The sequence below is a fragment of the Artemia sp. Qi Xiang Cuo genome, chromosome 7 (genome assembly GCF_049724085.1).
Source record: "Artemia sp. Qi Xiang Cuo chromosome 7, ASM4972408v1, whole genome shotgun sequence".
In the NCBI taxonomy this organism is placed as follows: domain Eukaryota; kingdom Metazoa; phylum Arthropoda; class Branchiopoda; order Anostraca; family Artemiidae; genus Artemia; species Artemia sp. Qi Xiang Cuo.
Window position 1 is genome coordinate 77,065,925 of NC_142800.1, and position 22,513 is coordinate 77,088,437.

The 22,513-nt window shown below is 36.5% G+C and overlaps 1 protein-coding gene across 3 annotated transcripts in view; it reads left to right on the forward strand.

The window, feature by feature from the left end:
- tw (Protein O-mannosyl-transferase 2) overlaps positions 1–22,513 on the forward strand; it is a 218,122-nt gene that overhangs the window by 192,370 nt on the left and 3,239 nt on the right. The gene's annotated exons all lie outside the window — the stretch shown is intronic.

Genomic DNA, 22,513 nt, shown 5'->3' on the forward strand with positions numbered 1-22,513 from the left:
TGAGATAACTTTCAAACCACTTCAAGCACTTTTCGCGGACACCTAACGACTCCATCCGACTTAGTTTGAAAATCAACTGTATCGAATGCTTTGCGAATATCTATAAATATAGACAAATGTATTTCACCTCTGTCCATTTCCCCGCTAGTTGATGCTATAACCTGTTGCAAGGCAATCGTTGTCGAATACCCTAAGCGAAATCCGAATTGGGTCTCACTCAGCAAATCACTAGCCTGTAGGAAACAATATAGACGTTTATGAACAACTTTTTCTAATAATTTCGAAAACAGTGAAAGGATCGATATCGGTCCAATTCTCAATTTCCTTTTTAGGGGCACCTTTATGAAGTGATGTCACTTTCGCAAATTTTAGCAGGTCAGGAAAAATGCCCTTTTCAAGTGAAAGGTTTATAATAAAAAGCAGACACGGTAGAATATAATGCATTATTGCCTTAAACGCTCGAAGAGATAAGCCGTCCACTCCCGCAGAATTCGATTTCATATATTTTATTATTTTAAGTAGTTCATCACTTGTACACGGATCAAAAACTAATTCAAAACTCTCACCTCTATTATCACATATAATGTATTCTTGAACCTGTTGACATCTTTTTTTTTACACTATTTTGCACTTTAATACCAATATTGGAGAAAAAATTACCAAACTCATTTGCAATTCCAGACTTATCATCAGAGGCGAACCCTTCAAGTTGTACTTCATTCCTTCCAATTTCAGCATTCCAATTGGTCACTTCATTTATCAGTTTCTATGTTTCTTTCATATTTCCTTTACAATTTGAAAACTTTCTTTTTCAATAAATTGGGCTGTTTTTTGAACAATTCATACGAAACATCACTTTTAGCATCTAGATATCTTTGATAAAGAACAATCCTTAGCTTTCTTTCTTCCGGTGTTTCAATGATTATCCATGCCCTACAGGGCTTTTTTTTTCCTTTTTATTACCTTAATAGAACAAACGATATCAGAAATGAGCAAAATAAAAAATATTATATTATAAAATGCCCTCTTATGAGTATTATTCTTCTGGGAACTCAGGGGTCCAATCGATAACACTAACCTCCTCCACAAACTTTTGAAGATTCCCTTTTTTTATTAACCTTGTCTTTATTTTCTTTTTCTTTGGTCTGTGCAACTAACACTTCATAACACTCGCCAATGGAAGATGGTCAGATCCAGGAAAGCCACAACATCAGCAAAACAAAGCTTCAAATTGGCAGAACGAACGAAAATATTATCAATTAGGGTTGCATTCTGTCCAGTGATCCTCGTGGGTACACTCACAAGCGGGTATAGATCATTCGATATCATAAGACTTATAAAATCAACATTAAGAGTAGATAAATCAAGCAGGTTAAAATTAAAATCATCCATAACAATATGACTATCTCCAGACGGTATTTTCGAATTAAGCTGACCCAGTCCTCCCACGAAATCCTCCAAAAAGGCACTGGGCAGATAATAGACTACGCTAATTATATTTTTTCTCCAGTCAAAATGAATTCCATTTTAAGAAAATTCTACCCTTCCCTCGAGATATATGCTGAGATCATCTTTTTCATAATAATTCAACTCATTTTTTCTAAGGAAATCAACACCACGGCGACCCATCACCACTCAGTTCTTAACACGAAGAGCATAACCTGGAAATAAATATAGTGAGAGAGACTGGTTTGAACTAAAAAATGTTTCACATAAGCCTATAATGTCAAAAGAAGAAGGAAATTTTTCAATTAATTCCAAAATATCCAGATAGCTTGTAGTCACTTGGACATTCCAAGAAGACTCTTTTCATTTATATCATGAATGTATGGCAACCGAATATAATCACTCTCCCTCATAGGCTTTAGCTCAACAATCGGTATATCATCATTGCCGGCAATACCTCTTAATAAGTAATCAAAACAAGAAATAGCACTTGAAAAAAAAGAGAGAGAGAAAAAAAAAAAATAAAAAACAAATAACACAAATATAAAAAAAACTCTATAAAAGGTCATCAATTGACCAGATACGCCTGATCGGAGCACTATCAGTTTCGTGCACAAAAATACGGCCTTTATCAGATCCTAAACTGTAATTCTCAAAGTCATTTCTTGAAGTGCCCAGAAGATCGCGGTTGTGTTTTGTAAGCTGCTCGGCTACAAAATATCCGGAGATACTAAGCTGTTTCTTCGCTTTAAACACATGGCTTGTTCGCATATATATATATATTTTTATATATATATATATATATATATATATATATATATATATATATATATATATATATATATATATATATATCATGAAATTTTCCATGGAAGAAAATTTCAAGCAAAAATCCAAAAATGCGGAAAGACAAATAAAACCAAATAACGCGGAGAGTCAACGTGAAAAACAAACCAATAAAAGAACCCATAAAAGCCAAATTCAGAAGATAAATGAAATTCAATAAAAGCCAAAATTAGAAGAATTTAAAACCAAACATCTCATACAAATGGTGAGTTATTCACTAATTCCCACGACTAGCAAAAAAAAACAAAAATCTTTGACTGCTCTCGTTGGATACTAGTGAATGACTGACTGGTGAACAATTCGTTTGCCAAGCAAGCGACCAACAATTAATTACACAGAGGAGCTAGTCATATGATTTCTGGTTTTAATAATTATTTCTCGTGCACAAGCTTTTTTGGATCTCTTAGATCTCAAGCTCTTTTAGAGGGGTTGGGGACGCGTTTCATTTTTTGAGTGCGAAGGTGGTTGAAGGTTTGTCTCAGGGATGACTAAAGTGTTGGCTTCTCGTTTAAGAAAACCGATATATGTGTCACTTATTCTTAAGTCACGAGTATCTCTGTTCAAATCCCATCCCGAAAGTGGAAAACTTCGGTGTCTACAGAATTCTTTGTTCTTGTGGTCTATGGTACATCGGAAGGACTTAGCAACGGCTTAGAGATAGAATAATTCAGCTATCTACTTCAATTGATAGTGTCCTTAAAAAGCGAAAAAAAAAAAAAAATTAGACTCAGCCCTTGCAGAACACATTTATGACCACCAGGACCATACTATTTTATTACCGGTAAAAGTACTTTTACCGGACCATACCGGCAAGGGATAGATGGTATTCCAGCCTAGGTAAATTTGGTGTAGGAAAAGAAAACAGTAATGGATACAGACTTTTGCAATTTTGTAGGTATAACAATCTAGTTATAATCAATGCGGTGTTTGGTCATAAACATTATGGTGATAAGCCCATAATTTAAAATGGTGTTCACGTGATTATAAGACAGTAAACCTTATTGATAAATTTATTGTAAACTGAAGACTGGGAGGATCAATACAAGATACTAGGGTATATAGGAGTGATGTTATTGATGTTAAACGTAAAGATCCCCATCTGGTAGTGTCAAGGGTTAATTTAAAGCTGAAATATCGGAAGGGTAACTACCTCCCGGGAAGTTATTATGTTGATAGACTCCGGGATGAGAATTTGAGACAAACTTTCCAGAAACAATTGAATACTAAACTCGAGAGTTTAAAATTTGATAATGCTGAAGATGGTTGGAATAATTTTCGAACAATAGTCTAGGAAGTTGAAGAAGACGTACAAGAAAAGAAATCACGAACTACAGTTATGAGTTGTACCGGAAAAAATTTATGTGTAATAAAAAAGAGTAAAGACTCGCACAAGATTTATCTGAGTGATAAATTACTTGAAAACAAATGGAATTTAAAGAAAGTAGAGAAAGCATTAAAATATAAACTAAGGAGGTGTGAAGTGGAGGCCATGGAAAAACTGCCGAGGATCTGGAAGATGCATAATAGTAAAGTTTTGTACTGGCACGTTAACAAATTGAGAGGGAGTAGTCAATCCGGACTTGTCCCAGTTAAAGATAGGAATGGGGTCGCAATTAGCGATAAGGAAAAACCTAAAGAGAGATGGGCCGAACATTTTGAGAACTTGCTTAACCGAGATAGAGTTGCAGGAAAAAATACAGAGGAATATGAAAAAGTTTGTGATACCTTGGATGTGAAAGAAGATTTGTTTTGTGAGGAGAAATTAGCGACAGTACTAAAAGGATTAAAGAATAATAAGGCTCCAGGTGCTGATAGGGTGGTAAATGAGTTTCTTAAATATGGTGGCTCTGAGTTCAGAAATAAGTTATTGAAGATTATGAATATGATTTTTTTAAAAGGGGAAGTACCTAACGATTTTAGGAAAACCTTAATTAAGCCACTTTATAAGAAAGGTGATAAAAGTGAGTGTGGTAATTATCGAGGCATTAGTCTGGTCTACTGTAGGTATCAAATAGCTTAGTAAAATGATACTTTTTAGACTGAGAGATGCCGTAGACAAAGTTTTAAGAGAAGAGTAGTGCGGTTTTAGAAAAGGTAGATGATGTTTTCTACAAAATTTTCACTTTTAGGTTAATAATTGAGAAGTGCCTGAGTTGTCAAACACCTTTGGTCCTCAGTTTTATAGATTACGAGCAAGCGTTCGATTCCGTTGATACAAAAGCTTTAGTAAACGTTTTATCCTTGTATGGTATACCAGACAAATACACTAAAGTGATTATTGCTATTTACGAGAATAACTCTGCTGCGGTTAAGGTAGCAAATGAGGTTAGCAGCTGGTTTTGTATTAAATCAGGAGTTAAGCAGGATTGTGATCTATCCCCCTTTGTATGGATTATTTTGGTGGAATTTGTTTTAAGGAGCACAGGAAAGGCATTGGGAGACCACGGAATCAAATGGGGAGGAAAAAGTCTCCTGGACTTGGATTATGCTGATGATTTAAGCATCCTAGATGAAAGTGTGAGCAAAATGAATGAAGTTTTAGAGATTTTGCGAGTTCAGGGTGCTAGAATTGGTTTGAAAATTAATGTTAGGAAGACTAAGTCACTAAGGCTAGGAATAAGTGAAGATGAAAAGGTGATGTTGGGTAATGAAAAGATTGATCAGGTGGACAGCTTCACTTACTTCATGAAGATGTTAAAAATAGAATAGCCAAGGCTCAGGGTGTTTTTTCACAGTTAAAAAAAAGTCTGGAAGAATAGGAAGATAAGTCTGTAAACCAAGATTAGAATATTAGAAGCTACAGTGATGACAGTGGTCAAATATGGCTCTGAAGCATTGACGCTCCGAAAAGCGGATGAAGATTTGCTAGATGTTTTCCAGAGAAATTGCTTAAGGATTATTCTGGGTACCCGGCTGACTGACCGTGTTTCAAACAATAGGCTATACGAAAAATGTGGTTCAATACCGCTCTCTAGGGCTATAATGAAAGAAAGGTTAAGGTGGTTACGGCACGTTGTGCGGATGAAGGATGACAGATTGCCGAAGATAGTTCTTTTCGGCCAACCATCTAGGGCTAAACGGAAAGCAGGTCATCCTCGTCTGAGATGGGAGGACGTCATAAAGAAAGATTTAAAGGAACTGGGAACTTCGTGGGCGGGTGTAAAAAGGGAGGCTTTAAACAGATTGGGATGGAAGAGAAGCGTGCGTAGCTGTGTTGGCCTCGGGCGGCTTTGTGCTGCAGTGAGTTGTCAGTAGTAGTAGTAGTATACCGGCAAGAAATGATTGATCGTTTGGCCTTGACGTACAAACTCTTCTTGGATGATTCGGTGTATATCTATAAAACAGATATCCATCTTCTTCGACTTCCTCGTCATAGCTTTTTTGGGTCTTGGAGAGGTTGAAGTGTGCCACTCCATACTCTGGCACTTTGTTTCTGGGTCGTACTTAAACACCCAAGACTCGTCACCATTACGATACGTTCTAGAAAATGGTTGCTACTTTCAATCGAATCCAAAAAGTCAAGACACCTTTCCCTCCTGATGTCCTTTAGGTCTTGCGAAAGGTTTTTTGGAGCCATTTGTATGCAGATTTTTCTAATCCCCAGCTCATTCGTAAAAATCTTATGAACAGTGCTATGAGTAAAACTTAACTCTTCCTTGATTATTCTGTCTGTCAACCGATAATCTGAATACATGATATCCCAAATTCTTTCCGCATTTTCTTCGGTTCTTGGAGATAAAGATCTAGCGCTTTGTGGTTGACCTTCAATCGACTATCTACCTTCTGTAAATGCCTTAAACCACCGAAAAACCTGTACTATTGACAAAACGCTTTCTCCGCAGACCCACTAAAATGTATCAAGGGTTTCCGTTGCAGTATGCCCAAGATTGAATCACATCCTGATAGCACGCTGTTGCCGGAAATTATGTCACTGATTTTTAAAACACCACGAAAAAAACTGTTTTACAAAAAAGATCGCTACGGCCAACCAAATGACTTGATCGGTTTCAAACCCATACTGAAGGTGGATCACTTATCGCTTGTCCAAGCGCCGCGGATCCATTGTTCCCAAATTGAACGCTTCGTTGCCAGTCTTGTTAATTTTTGCAGCAAAATGCTAAAAAATATAATAGTGAAAAAAATGATAGCTTATTCAAAATTCCACTTTTATAATTGAAAGATTCAAACTCTAAATAATGTTCCTAGCTGCACTGTGATATTTTCTTTAGCATTGAGAAGGGAAAAAACAGTGAGACTTTCATATTTCAAAGGAGATTTTAGTGTAGATTTTCAGGATTTTTAAATATTTTAAAAACATGTTTTTGCACTTCAAACCTAAAACTACCAGAAACTATCTTAAATGTATGGGAGAATGTTCCCCTCCTTAGCTCTCCAGTCTTCACGCTAAAATTTAAAGTTTGATTTACTGATAAACTATCAGAATGCAGTAAGTGTAGTCAGTTAGTTTTTGCAAGTATTTTTCTTTCTCACCTTTCTACGCATTTGGGTTAAAATTAAACCGTTGAAAACCTATTGCGTTTAAAAGTTTTATATGCTACTCCAGATCCAGGGAACTTTTTAGGTCGAATGGACATTAAGGTCAAATCAAAAAGGTTAATAAATTTGAGATTAAGCTTTATAGTGAAAAAAAAAAAATCAAAGCGCAGTTTTTAAATTCTAAAAGAAAATTTTTCATATATAAAATTATGATGCTTCTTATTCCCTTCAAATGATGTTTGAAGCTATTGTCGTGAAAACACTCTTTTGCCTTTGATTTTGCTTTCAATTTTTAATCACATATAAAGATCTAGGTTAATTAAAATTGATACAGGTTAAATATAAAAATAGACGAGAATCCAACATCAAAACATTTTGTTTGAAGTTTCCTCAAATATAGATTAAACGTAGTATAAATTATAAGAAATATAATTTAAATATAATATAAATTATAAGAAATCTCACTTCCTTTAAGTCTATTGTCTTATTTTTTGTGGTAATTGAGAGTCCTTATGTTTCAACACATTAAAGGTGAAAAAAAACTTAATTTAGCCTACAAACAGCCATTACTGTTTATTACGTTTTGTGATTTGCCTCTTCCTTTCACTCCCTCCCTATTTCTCTTTCTATACAGTATACATATATGTTTATGTTTATAAGTAGAAAGGGGGGGGGGTGCCAGTCCGGGGGGGGGCATAATTTATGCATGTTTTTTATGGTTTTTGTCACTGAGAATGAAAAATCAGGATTTTTCTCACTTTGATGTATTTTCACGGTTTGTTGATTCTAATGGGGTCAATGACACCTCTAAAATTGTTTTGAAATCGAAAATGTTCCCTTTCTTTTTGTTAGAATGTTAGTCCAACGATTCATGGTCAGTCTAGAGTCAGCAGTCAGAGTGAAAGGATTGGAAAATGATTAAATTCGAGAAAGAGACAATTAGATCGAATCTGGTGTTTATGGAAAAACAATTTGATTTCGGATGATGATTTTCTCGAGTTATCTCTTCAACGCAGGATATTCTCTCAGGAAACACTTGACAATATAATGGGGACTGATTCTCCCCCATTGGACTATTGTATGAAACTTTGTCATTGTGATTCAAATGCTTATACTCAATTTATTGATATATTAATTGGAACAAAGCAAAATAATATCGTGGATATACTTTTGAAAACATTGCCGTAGATTCAATGTAGATGGCTCCCCCACCATTCGAAAGAGGTGACGTCACAGAATTACTCCTCTCCCATTCCTCCCTCTGAATTTATAGAACGAGGACGATCAGTTTCGTTTTAGCTGTGAGAGAGTTGACATCGGAAACCAAAAAAAAATGTTCTATACATGTCCATTATGCGTGTACACTCTTGGCAGTTGGACTCAATGTGAGAATTGTACAACTATTGATGACTATAGTGAAAAGTGTAAATTATGTAATCCTTGTAAATTACATAAAGGCTATGCAGTACAAATTAAAGGATGTAATTCATGTCTTGAAAAGATCTGTGACTCTCACCCTAGAGGGCATCAAGGCTCCATTTGTCACTATGACAAATGTGATCAATGGGAGAACGCTTACCCTGCTATGATTGGAAAGAATCCCAGACGTGATTTTAGTTTATTTCTACGAGATCGGTATCGTCGTGAATTTAAATTATTCTGGGAGGAAGAATCTGGTCTACGATTCAACTGTTGGGGTAACAAGACAATTTGGTTTCTACGTCATCGTTTTGACGACACTGTCGATTATAACTATAAACCATGTGATTTTTATTTGGCAGCTACTGAATGTGATTCACCATTTGAAAACACTGTATGTGATATTGCTTTAAATAGACAGATTGAAACTCGTGAATTTCATAATATGAATGCAAATAGTATCATTGACTATACAAAGAGATATAACAAGAGTGAAGTTACATTATACGGTAGAAAATGTGACCCTGATTTTGCAGTCAATCAAGATCAATATACAGTGAATCCAAATGATTTACCGGCATTAGTGGTTCACGACAGTTGCCTATGCATCGAAGAAGAAATCTAAAGTGAAGATTTAAAGACATTGTTGTATATGTACATTTTATTAATAAACAAATTCACAAACATTTTTAAGCACTTTACTCTTAGGGCACTGAAATTTATATTATACAGGTCTCAGAGGATATTTTCCACTATAAAGTCGTTCAGGCATGGATTGGTTGAATAAATGTTGAGAAACTGCTTGTATGTATAGCTAAGAAATATAAACACAAAATATAACAGCGCAGTAAAGCCACAGTCCTTAGTCGTCAGATCCTGCACACTCTTCCGATTTTGAATAATACTTTTCCTACTGCTCTCAATATAGTTACTGATGTGGGGTGTGTAGAATGTATAGGGTAGACCAAGAGGATCAAAAAATTAAATCGTCTTCATTGTTTGAAAGATGTACAGCCAATGACCCGTCAGCACAGTCGACGGACTGCTATTAACAATAATTAAGGTATTGTTGCCATTTTGAATTTTTCCTAGCAAGTCTGAGGGTAGACAATAGGATTTGAACTGGGATATGTGGGGACTCATATTAAATGCATTGATTATTTGACTGGAGTTCATGGTGCCAAGTCTAATAGAAACCTACCTTCGGGAGTGATTTCCCAATAGGTTTCATATTGATTTAGTGAGATTAGGGCAATACTCTCAGCCAATGGGTCGGCAAATGTACACTCTAAACGCAGACTCCCCGTACGTACTATACTCATATCCTGGGTGCCAGACAAATCCAATACAATGATACCATGTGTTTTAGCAAACATTTCTTCGGTTGTACCATTTTCAAATAGTTGTGAATCATGATCTAGGGTTTGCATGGTCAACTCATACAATGTTCTTTATGATTTATCAAAAGATAGATTGTAGAGTGGGATTCCGTTTACTTTGCACACAAGAGATGAAAGCCCAAACATCTCGAATTTATGTGGGCATCCAGTCAACGATCCTATTGCACTAGCGCTTTTTACAAATGCCAAAGCGAGCTTTGACGGAATTTCGCCATTGATAAAGGATGAGTGGGTGAAGGTGCGTGACCCCATGGCAATATGACGTTGATTGGTGATTGTATGTGGAACCAGTAGTTTAATATTATTTCCGTTGGCTCACAGTTTTTCCACTGCCAGAGTAACCGAACTCATGGCTTGGTGCTAGCCTACAAGAAGCATTTCTGAAGTAAGGGAGAGACTTACATTAGTATTGGCAGCAAGTTATTTTCTCAATATGAAACTAGATGGGGCAAGCATCAATTTTATATCCACTTCAATATTGGGTGGTAGCCATTGGGTTATATTAAATATTTCATGATATATTTTTCCAACTAGATGTCATTAACTAGTTGTAGCATTTTTAAGTGCATCTGTACTGTCAGTATTAGTAATATATTCATATCCATTGGAGGTGCCTCTCAATTCCTTGTATGACTTGGGTGTCATTAGCGTGAATTGTATATAGTTTGCATAAGTTGAAAGATCGTAGCTTGGGTTCACCAGCCAGCCATTTATGTAGACACTGATTTGATAACATAAATTATGCAATATACATTTCATAGGATGTTCTATCACCGAGGATAGGCAATGTATTATCCGCTTTCCGGGATTTTAGTCGTAATTATATAAATTTTGCAGAAATTTCCATAAATTAGTCTTCATTGGAATAAAATTGACAGTGGATATTATCGGAGAGGGGTTGTTGAGGATAAAATAGTTCATAGTATCCATGTTTGACACTCACATCAAAATTTTCTGCATTGAATAGATTCAATGAGGCGGTGATTGAACGTTGAGAATCCTTATACCGTAGATAGTATTTCTAAGGAAAATAAATCTAGTTTCGATTTAACAATTCTCTTCCTGGGGCTTCTTCTCCTTCTACAACTGTTTACAGTACGTGTCGACTTTTTCCTCCTTTTCTTTAACAGGGGTGATGTCTTTCATTTCTGACCTGAGTAGAGACTGATGAGTGATGCATTGTTTCATGACCTTTTTAAACCTTTTCAATTTTGTTTTAATCTCTCGCCAATGGTTCGCGCACTGGACCTAAGATTTTCCGAAGCACTTTTTGTAAAATCTTTGCCAGAGCCCCAATCGTATAGTGTAGAGGATGCAAAATCTGTTGCAGCCGGTACAGGATATTTTCTAGCCAGAGGTAGTGAAGAACGAAACAGCTTGGCAAACCAACTGCCAAGACCATAGCCATACATTGTAGTACGCTCTTTGTAATAGTCCATTTCATTGCCTTGTTGTCTTGGGTCAAGAGTATTAACATAGCAGTCAATATCAGGACAAATGAATACCACTTTTCTATTAGACATCTTGTTGTTGTTGAACGATGGGTCGAAAATGGCATGTAATCACAGCCAAACCTTTTGATATTGCTAGGGGATCACCTATTTCAGTTCTTAGTTTTAACTGACAGAGTTCCAAATAGGAAGTGTTTACGGGAATATACTGAAGATGCTTTATATTGTAGTGGTGAATATGTTCTTGATTGGTTTTTCGTTCAAGAACCCGTAGGAGGGGAACATTTGAATTACCAACCCGGGATGTTTCCACAAATGAAGCGTAGAGAAATATACATGTGTCCGTGGAGAAGGCAGACGGGTAGTAAGCAAAAATGAAATTAGTGTTTCCGGCACTTTTACCGTTGATTATATTGTGCTTAAAGCCAAGAACGTCCTTTAGATTATCATTGAGAATAACCTTTTCATTGGCAATAGGTGAACTAATGTAAATCTTTCCCTCCTCCTTTGAATAGTTGAAATGAAAAGCTCCTTTTTTACGAGCGGAAATTCTTTTATTAATAGAACGACATAAATTATTCATACAGGTGAATTCCTCGTAGGGTAATTCAATGTATGGATAATCCATCCAATTGATCTTTTGAATTTGTTCTTGATCACCTGAGGGTGGTGGTGGCCAATCATAGGGTCTAATTTTTATTTCATATTTACGATCTTTTCTCAGGATGTCGTAGGTATTTTTGAGAATACAGTCGACAAGAGCCACTTTATACTTTCCATCGAATTTGATGGTGGAAGTGAGTTTTGTCCACAAATTACTTGTTGTATTCAGGTCATTGTAAAGAAGGATCAGAAACATTGGACACGGAAGTCATATAGAAATCATTGGGCATTGTTAATATCTTCAGCACTGACCCAAGAATCAAAAGTATGTGAGTTGTATCCTAGCCAGCGAACAAGCAACTGTCTCTTGCCCCTACGAGTACGACTCTTTAATATCTTTTCAATTTGATAAATTTCACTACTGTTTCTAACTTTCTGCAGTTCATATTCATAAGAACCACCGAGGATCACATCATCTTTGGTGTCTCGCAGCCAATACGTCGTGGGTTCAGTGTCTAAGATTTTGGAAACTTTAAAAAGTTTAGTGATCCATAAATAATTTCCCTTTTTAAAAATATTGGTAGTTCTATTAATTCGAACAGTATCACAAACATTGAATTTCTTCTTCACATTTTTGTCTTTTTCACTGGAATATTGCTTTAGAAAAGCATCAAATGTATTTTCACTGCAATGAACTTACCGAGGGCTTGAGTTGGACAGAGATCGATGGGGTCGATGGTTATATATCTGCATGATTTTATCTAAATCATGAATAAAAGCAGATGTATTTTTCAGCGTACAATATCTTGAAATTAATAGACGAATCGTTCTAATCAATCGCTCAGCCAATGCAGCCTTTATCGGGCTGTGACTATGATAAAGTGTGGTATTATATTTCAATAGAACCTTTTGCACATTGGGATTAACAGATTCGCTACCACGATCCGATTGAATTTTTCTATAGAAATCCTGTTCAAGAATACTTTCTAGAGTTCAAGAACTCTTTGATTACAATGGAATAGCATAGGCATAGCGACTAAAGACACTGATTGCCACCAGAATATATTTGTAGGGTGCATTGTGACGCCGTTGAATTGCGTCTAAAGATAAAAGATCAGTTTGCATTATATGCAGAGGGAAGAAGGCTTTAGTTTGTTGATATTGTTTGCCACAAAGCCTGCGATTCCGATGCAGTGTGTAACTTGGTTCATTCTGTAGATACTCTTTTGTTTTTTTTAATGTGCTGCCATCTATGTTAGAAGCAACTTTAGAAAGCGTTTTGGGGGAACTTAGACTTCCCGCTTCGCCAATATTTTTATAGACATGCTTCAGAACTTCAACCATTTTGAACGCAAACACGTAGTGTAATGTCCACTCCCCTTTTGCACACTGGAGGGTGAATCAATCCGTCTTCGCTTTTGACTAGCAGCCACAGGTGTTATAAAATCATTGCTGCTGCTGCTGCTAGTATTTTCTAATATTGAATCTTCTTCTTTTTTAAATGGTGGTGCTGGTGTTGGCGTTGTTGAAGGACTATATTCTCTTAGTTTCTTTAGAATTTACTTACTGCCAATAAGGCTTTTGGGATAGTTTGATGCACTTAGAAAAGCGTATAGATTATTGTCAAATGATAAATGTCCTTTACGATTCGTCACAATATCACCAATTAAATAAACTAGATTAAAACTTTTTCAATTAATTATAATTCGTTTCCCTGTGCTATCGACTTGAACTTGATGGTCACCACCAGTTTCCAACATGAGATACGATAATACTCTTTTACTCTTTTCTCGATAGGTCACTGGTAATAGGCTTCCAATTGTTGTCACTATAGAATTCAATTCCTTCTCCTTTGATTGCACAGACTCTTGAGGAGATGTTTTCTGTTTGGAGGGATCTTTTACAGTAATAGCGGGTCTTTAACGATAAAGTCTATGTTTGACCACACGTCACAATGCAGCTTGTAGTAAAAGCAGTTTTTTGTCATCGGCAATATTCTCATCATTAGTGAATTTGCTTAGATTGTCTTCAAAATGTTCGACGGGCGAGAGGACAAGTTCAAATGGCGTCAATTATATGGCTTAGCCATTCTCTAGAGAAAACTGTTTACAAGTCCTGCAATTATTGGCAGTAAAAGTGTAAAAAAGCTACCGCCCGCTTGAAGGAGACGTTTTCTTTTAAAAAATTTTCCCTTGTTTTTGCATGCCAAGGCGCGTACAGTGGAACGATGTTGCTTTGTCTGTTGTCTAATACCTTTTGATAGACGCACATTGTCTTTAGTTAAAGTTAAATAAAGTTCAGATAATAGATCTATGAAATAATTATTAGAGCTATGTTTGAACAAAGCCTTCCTGAGTATTAGTTCGCAAGTGCCTAACACGAAATATAAATGCCAATGTTTATGATGTTGTTTCCATATAATGATTGCATTTCAGCGCCTTTTATACTGTTCACTGAAAAATTTACGGTAACTTCATTGATGAAAATGTCGGTGACTACACTTAGATCCTCGGGGGTGCTCTGATTAAGATCTAGCAAAACGTAGCCGTAGGGCTCATTTGTCGCCTGAGTGTACGCTGACAGCAGAAATTTGGGGGCGCCTTGATATATTTGCTTATTGAGAGTTATTAGCGAGCTAGAATCACGAACAACTCGATAGATAATATAGGTGGTGCAATTCAAAGCAAGGATTCTCTTACATTTCCCCTGATGAAAGGGATTGTGTAGAACCATGCTTATGGAAATCTGTTCATGATGATAGCGAATGGTGAACATCAGTTATATTTTCTGTGAGAATTTTTCAATGGATTTAGCCAATCATCAATAATCATCCATGAGTTTGGTTCAATACTATAGAAAACATCAAGTCCCCGTATGAATTGTATTAGTATTGGTGTGGCAATAGCTTTTATTTGATCGTAGGACTCCTGCCAAATACTATTGCAATAATAAATTTTCTTTGGTTTTTCCAAAAACATTTTATTACGACTTTGAATTATTTTAGTTAGAAGCGTCGTTTTCCCAGACATTGATGAACCGAACTGAAACGATCTGAATGGTGTTTTAAATTGATACATGCTGCTGCTGTTGACAACAGTCGGACTACAACTAACCGTTAACCATGCTTATCCAATGAATAAGTAGTAGTAATAATTTTCCCATAGATCTATCTAATACGTTAACAACAAAAACAATATTTCATTCATTTACTCGACATGAAAACTCTATTTGTTCAACTTGAACAACATAAAAAAAACACTTGTTCAACAAGAACAAAAACTATTTGTTCAAACATTATCGACAAAAAAAAACACTTTTTGTCCATCAATAATAACACTATTTGTGCAACACTAACACCTATTATCATAAAAAAACACTTTTGGACAATAGCACTTGAAAAAACACATGGAACATGAACTTTAAAAATAGCACGGTTGAACATTATGAATTTAAAGGGCCCCCCCCCCCCCCGGGTGCCGCGGGGCCGAAGACCGACCGCGGGCGGTACCCCACACCCCCCGGGAGCCGCGGGCCGAAAGCCCGCCGCGGGTACCCCCCCCCCGGGGCGCTGGGGACAACACTGTATACAATAGTCGCCGTCACTGCTGCTGCTACAGGTTCGGTTTGAGTTAGGGCTGAGTTAGAGTCAAACTCAGGTTAATTTATCCAGACCAAGTTGATTGCGATAGTCTATGCATTCAACCCGGTCTGAAATACGGTAGTGGCCATGGGGTAGTACACTTACACCATTCTCGAGCACATAGACTTTGTCGGAAATACATGATCATTGCATTCTTTTACACTCTTACAGTATAATTTCTATACTGTAGAGAGCGAATTGCAAGCACTTGTGCTCTTGGCACTAGGCTACATTCTACACAGTCTCTGTAGACACTCATGTTGAAATTGCTCTTTACAAAATTGATAGGCACCCCTCTTCACGCCTTCGTTGCATCCCTATCAGGTGTTTATATGTAATAAACTTTAGAACGTGGGACCGGCCTACTTGATATTAAATGACTCACCATTTGATTTTAACATTAATAGTTAGTTGGGGGCTTGACGTTTCTCCAACTCGAGGTAGAGGGACGGATTCCAATTGGTTAAATCCACCCGCGAGCTGATGTTCCCTTTTTTCTAAATACCCCAATAAATCCTCGGTTTTAGCTTCAGCAGTAGATAATTTGTATCCCCATTGTAAACTACAACCTCCCCCGCACTTGACCTTTTCACCTTGCACACATTGTTAAAAGACGAAAACATGATCTTTTTGAAAATTTCCAGTACTGAATTACCTCTTGCTATACTCTTGTTCAGTACCACATTTCTCTTTTTTATGTGTAGAAGAACCGTGCCAGCCTCTATGCTCGTGAACGTTGTAAAATTGGGGTCGGCAATAATTTGTGCACACTCTTGAGGGTCAGTCACGACGTCGCAACGACATCTGTTCCGTACGCTTTATACATTTTGCCAAACGCTGAATTTAGAATGAGTTTGTACATTTCCTTCTCTACTTTGGTGTTTGCCCGAGAGCATGTATCCACAAAAGTGTCGATAAACGTCTTTAAGTATGGTTTTGACTGAATTGCGGGACCCTATGTATTTTGGTGATCTTGAAACCATTGTTCACCCTCCAGTGCAAAAGCACATGATGAACAACGATATTCTCTTTAGGGTCCAGATCTGCAATCAGTTTTTGCTTAGAGGGGGTCCAGTGCATCCCCATATCCTCAACCAATGATCGATTGTAGGGGCTCAGTGAGTCCCTGGTCACTGGTCAATCGATACAGGCAAAAACAAAATCTCTGACTGAATCATGAAGTACCAATGGTATTGGCCCGTCATTTTCGAAGAACCATCCTTGTGGCCCTTTGTCATCGACGGTGGTAATGTCGTGATACTAACGAGTATTCTCGAGCCATTTATAGTTCCGACATGGCAAAGATTATTCAGACATTGTCAAGGGGTACAATAAGTTCATGCCCAAGAAAACTGCATTTGACTTTACACCAGTACTGTTTTGTCCGCTTGGATCGGTTGTCAAGACACGATCCCCATGAAAAACATACCCACTCCTCATTGATCTTTCTGCAAAAAAGTGTTGATCCACATCAGTTATCAAGCCTATTTCTTCCCTACTAATTTTTCAAATCATGTCCATCACAAAAAGTGACGTGGAAAAATAATAGCCTATATCTAGTCCAAACTCTGAATAGATTTGGTCTGTGTTCTTACAGACAATATCTAACAGAGTTAAAACGTCAGTGGTCAAGTACAGTCTACAATAATCCCACCCATTTTCACAATTCCCCTTCGACCACACCTTCTTGGCAAATTCATATTCCTCGGCTGTGCATTCACTGTTGGTGAGTGAATTATAGAAAGATTCAATTGGAGGTTGTTTCACCTCGCTTAACCGAATGCCAGAACAGTAATAGTCGTATGCATATACACTTTTAAAGGCCAACAGTTCATATGCTTCCAAATCCGGAAAGGGATGTTAAAGCAAAATAAAACAATCAAAATTTTATCTTTTCTGCGCTTAAATCAATTGAATAGATGCTTTGGGGGAAAAACTAAATTAATCGACAAACCTGATATTATGAAAGCACATACGCCCGTTATTTACTATCTGCCATTTAAACTCGAGAAGCACCAGCTTTTCGGCTAATTTGGGGATGATGTTATAGGTAAATGAATTATTTACCCATGGACTATCTACTCCCCCTCCCTCCCTCTGCATACGTGCCAGTGCCGGTAAAATAAATTTTAAATCATAATTTGAATTATGAATAAAAACTAGAATAAAAAACTGCATGCTAACGTTTAAGTTACCCGGTTGATTGGCTACCCCTCTAAAATTACTCCCCCCAGAGGATCTTTCCTTCCACAAGTGATTGTGGTCTCTGACTTTCCCCTTCCCCCCTCTTTTCCCTTTCCCCTTATCCCCCTCTTCAAACTCCCCCTTACAAACCCAGCATATTTTTTGATTTTTAATCTCAAGACGATCCTCTGCAGACAGCACCATAGGATAATGCGTATTTCTCAAACGAGAAATATCGCTATTAGCGGTGCCAATTAATTTAGTCAGTGCATTGACCATATACTCTCCCTCATCCAACGTTTCAACTATTTCTAACAACTGCATAGTGTTAGAACTGTCTCTTTGCGCGTGGGCGTAGGAGACTGCAATAGCTTGATGTTCTTTGATTCGGTTTGGAAATCGAAGATCGTTCACTTCCACTAACTTCGCTTCACAATCTAACGAGATTTAATTGCTCTGGAGGAGGGTGTTTTGAAAGTTTTTAAAGCGTAAAATGGCCCTATCCCCTGAAACTGTTTCCACTGACTGGTAGCCATGCCGTCTACAATGCTTCATATGATCCTGTAGTTTTAAATCGCTACGGACTTGTGACAGGCATGTTGCACAGTAGAAACGTGCCCCTAGATGCCTACCCCTCCCAGAACTCTACTAATGTCTGTAATTGGATTGAAATGGCCAATTGCATTGGGGTCACTAGGTGGTGTGTATAACAGCCATACCCAGTGCTTCACCAATTCAATCAAAGGACCCCTGAGAGGGAACACCACCCGCTCCTATTTTGAATAATCCCAATACTCGAATTAATCTTCATACTAAATCACAGTAACGTCGATATATAAATAGGCATTGACTCTTTCAAAAATAACAATAGATCTAAGCGTTACTGGGTATTTTCCTTCTAAACAAGTGAAATCTACAATGGGAGAATCGGACCCCTTCTTACCATGTACAGCCCAATCGTCTAAATTTTTCTTTGAGGCATCATCTTTCAAAGGTCGGAAAGCTGACATGAGGAAAGCGTACTTGAAGCATTTTTGACCTGTTTCAAAACAGATTCGCTGGACACCTTGACAACCTTCTAAATCGTGAGTATATTTTAAAACTGTATCTTTGTCCCTATGCCCCCTCTTAAAATAGAATCTTTTTTAAATTTACAGATTTTAGCGCTTTAATTTTCAACATATGAAACGACAGACCCGCTCTCGTTTTTGCTAGAATTCTCGAGATGTATAATAATATGACCTATCCAATCGGAAAAAAACACCCTCAAAATTCTCTAAATTGGGATAGACCAGTCACATCTCGGTGTGTACATAATGATGATAAACCTCATTTTTCCCCTCATTTAAATAAAACACCTTTAAAACAATTGAAACCTTAATTGAATCCCTACCTCCTCCCCACAACTGAATTTGGTTTTCTAGCAGTGCACGAATTCTATCTACATATTCATGAACAATTTCCACAGGGTCAAACACAAAATTACCACCCAAAAGCGAATTAAAAGGGTCTCCAAAAGTTGCAGTGTAAACAACTATCGTATTTAAAATTGAGTTTGAGAGCTGGAAGTCAGGGAATGATGTAAATTGGATATTACCCTCCCCCTCCCCCTCGTGTATATTCTCACCACCCCCTCCCCCACATTTTTCAACAATAGGGCTATGGGAAGCAACTTCAGTTGTTTGAAGTGGGGAAATGTAATCAGCGGGGGGAGGGTTCCCTGCTAATTCATTGGCAAAATCCTCCAAAATTTCTAATGTGTTTGGACTCAATTCCCCCTGCTCAACAGCGCTATAATCAACATTAAAATAATCAGTTAAAAAATCATTAGTATTAAACGGTATTTCAAGTGAATTAACATTGATATGTGAATTGTTGTAGAGATCCACAGGCGCGTCTTCTTCTCCAACTGACGAACAGGGGGGAGATGGCGAATATGGAACCAATAAAATCTATAAAAGAAAATAGCTTATTTTCAAAGTGTCTAAATCACCCTATATTTAAAATTGGATTATTTTTTAAAAACACGCTTAGCAGTAGCATTTAGTTCCCTACTCTATATATATTCTGAAAGTTCCAACTTAATACAATCTAAAAGATGACAGAAGGTTTTGATTTTGTTCAAACAACTCCTCGAAAAATAATTCATATTAATACTCTATCTGCTTTGGAAAAAAAACCAGGTCTTTAATTGATAGCCTATCTCTTTCTGGCCATACAGTTTATAACGCAAAGATTTTGCTATGAGGAAATTATGATCGGAATGTAGTAACTTTTTTGGCTTCACTATGAGATTTCAGCAACCTGAATATATACAATAATTAATCTGATTTAAAAGGGAGAACAATGTCTTTTAATATCTCTGACACGCTTTTACTGTGATGAAATGAATCGATTCTTGGAAGGCCCCTTAAAACTATAATATTCTAGCGAAAAATTGAATTTTGAGATAAAAAAAACTCTCTAACAGTAAATTAGAAATGAGCTAAAAATATTATTATGAGGTTGAAAAATAGCGAAGATGCCTACAGTGGGACAGAGAAAATAGGAAAGATTAAAAAAAGAGCGGTTTCTTTGACAGGTAAAAAATTACATTATATTTAGATATCTCTGAGGGAGGGGGGAGCAGAGAAATTTAAAAGATGGGGTGGGTGATTATAGAGAAAATAACATTTTAATATCTCTGACACACTTTTACAGTGATGAAAAATTGGGTTTGTTTAGATATTTCTATAACCAGGTAGAAAATGCTTACATTTTATATTTCGGCTGTAGTTGAGTGTCAGATGGACCGGGTAAACTCTGATGAGGGGCGGACGGGTCGTTGACGCTAAGTTCCTGCGCAGACTGGGTTGCGACTTGTATAGTGGAGCCAGTGACAGTACAGACTTGTGTTGTTGAGCCAACGATGTCACGGGCAGGCTGCATGGGTTCCTGATTGGATTGGACTTGGGCAGGTATTAATTGCTTGGAGGACCTGAGCCAGTGGCCATACCGCGCAACTGTTGCCTTCTCAGGGGTTTTATTATTACCTCTTGCTCTCTTTTCAGGTGGAGGCGCAAATCCATCAAAATTGGCCTTAAAAAAAGAAAAAATTTAGTATTGAAATATTTTTTCCCTTTTTTTACAGAAGAAAAATTAGTACCCCCACCCCCATAGCCATAATTTTGTCTAGAAAGCATTTATCACAAAGAAGCCCCCTCCCCCCATTTTCAGTAAAGCAAAAAGTAAAAATTGCGAGAAATATACTAGACTCAGAAATCAAATGCTATTCAATTTACGCATAATAATGTTATGTATTCTTTTTCTTAGAAATCCCGACCTTCTTACTTTTCACTTTAAGAAACACTTTGTTTTCCCTTTACAATAAAGGTGTTAGAAGCGAGGCATTGCAACCCTAACCCCCCCCCCCATATAAACACTTATTACTGAAAGTGGAAAATTAATATTACAAGTAATTAACAGCCATCCCCTTCTGTACAATCCCCCCTCTTTTTACAGAAGAAAGCGCCTCTGTATTGTCAGTAAATCAATAGTTAAATTCGTGATAAAGAAGCTATCATGTCAATTTGATCAAAAGTATCCTTTTTTCTTTGAAACCTCTTGGTTAAGCCGCTAACGTAAAGATTGAGAGGCTGGATGTACTTTAAAAGGATGACAGCTAATTATCAGCTATTTTAATCTGCAGAAATGCTTAAGTCAAACCAGAGTGGCTTAATAGCTTCGGGATAGACATAAAGCTGGCTTTTAAAAGAGAAGCTCAAAAACATAGTTATTTCTATTATAAGAATTAAAGCTATAAACTGAGAGGGATGTGGAGGGGGGAGGTTAGGTTTACGTGGTAAAAAAGAACATATTTTAAGCTTTCTAGCAAGTATAAACAATATATAGTTGAGTTTGTATTGGGGGGGGGGTACCTGAATTTGAATTTACTGGAGGGGGACTATGTAAAATGATTTTATTTGAAAATAAACTATGAAAATTTACTAAACAGAACTCACATTGTTAATCGATGTATCCAGAGTATCCAAATAAATAATATCCAATGTTATATCCATAGTGTCACAGAACTTTCTGAAAGTTTAATCACAACGCATGTCCGTTATATACGAAATCTCAAGGGCGAATTGTGATGTAATGGGAAACCATATGTAACTGGCTCCCTGATTGGCTTAGAGAAAGACATCTTATGTAACCGGCTCCCTGATTGGCTTAGAACGGGACACGTGATCATGTTTCCTGTTGTCAGATCAATACATTCTCCCCACCGATTATGTAATCAATTTCTCAGAAATTTAGTTCCCCTTCGATTACGCAATCATTTTCTCAGAAATTTAGCTCCCCTTCAATTACGCAATCAATTTCTCAGAAATTCACTTGTCCTAGTCGATTACGCAATCAATTTCTCGGAAATCCATTTCCCCCTTGTCCTAGATGAATATATCTCTTCCCCACCGTTAATGCGCATGTGCAAACTTCGCCCCGGAGACAATACACTTGGAAACAACAAATAAATCGACCTTAAAAGAGGTGTCATTGACCCCATTAGAATCAATAAACGGTGAAAATACATCAAAGTGAGAAAAATCCTGTTTTTTCATTCTCAGTGACAAAAACCATAAAAACATGCATAAATGTTTTTATATACAGATGTATAATAATTTATTTCTGAATATATATATATATATATATATATATATATATATATATATATATATATATATATATATATATATATATATATATATATATATATATATATATATATCTCCCTCCCTGTTTCTCTTTCTATACACTGCATATATGTTTATGTTTATAACACAATGCTTTTTTATACAGATGCATAATAATTTATTTCTGAATATATATATATATATATATATATATATATATATATATATATATATATATATATATATATATATATATATATATATATATATATATATATATATATATATATATACATATATATACATATATATATATATATATATATACATATACATATACATATACATATATAT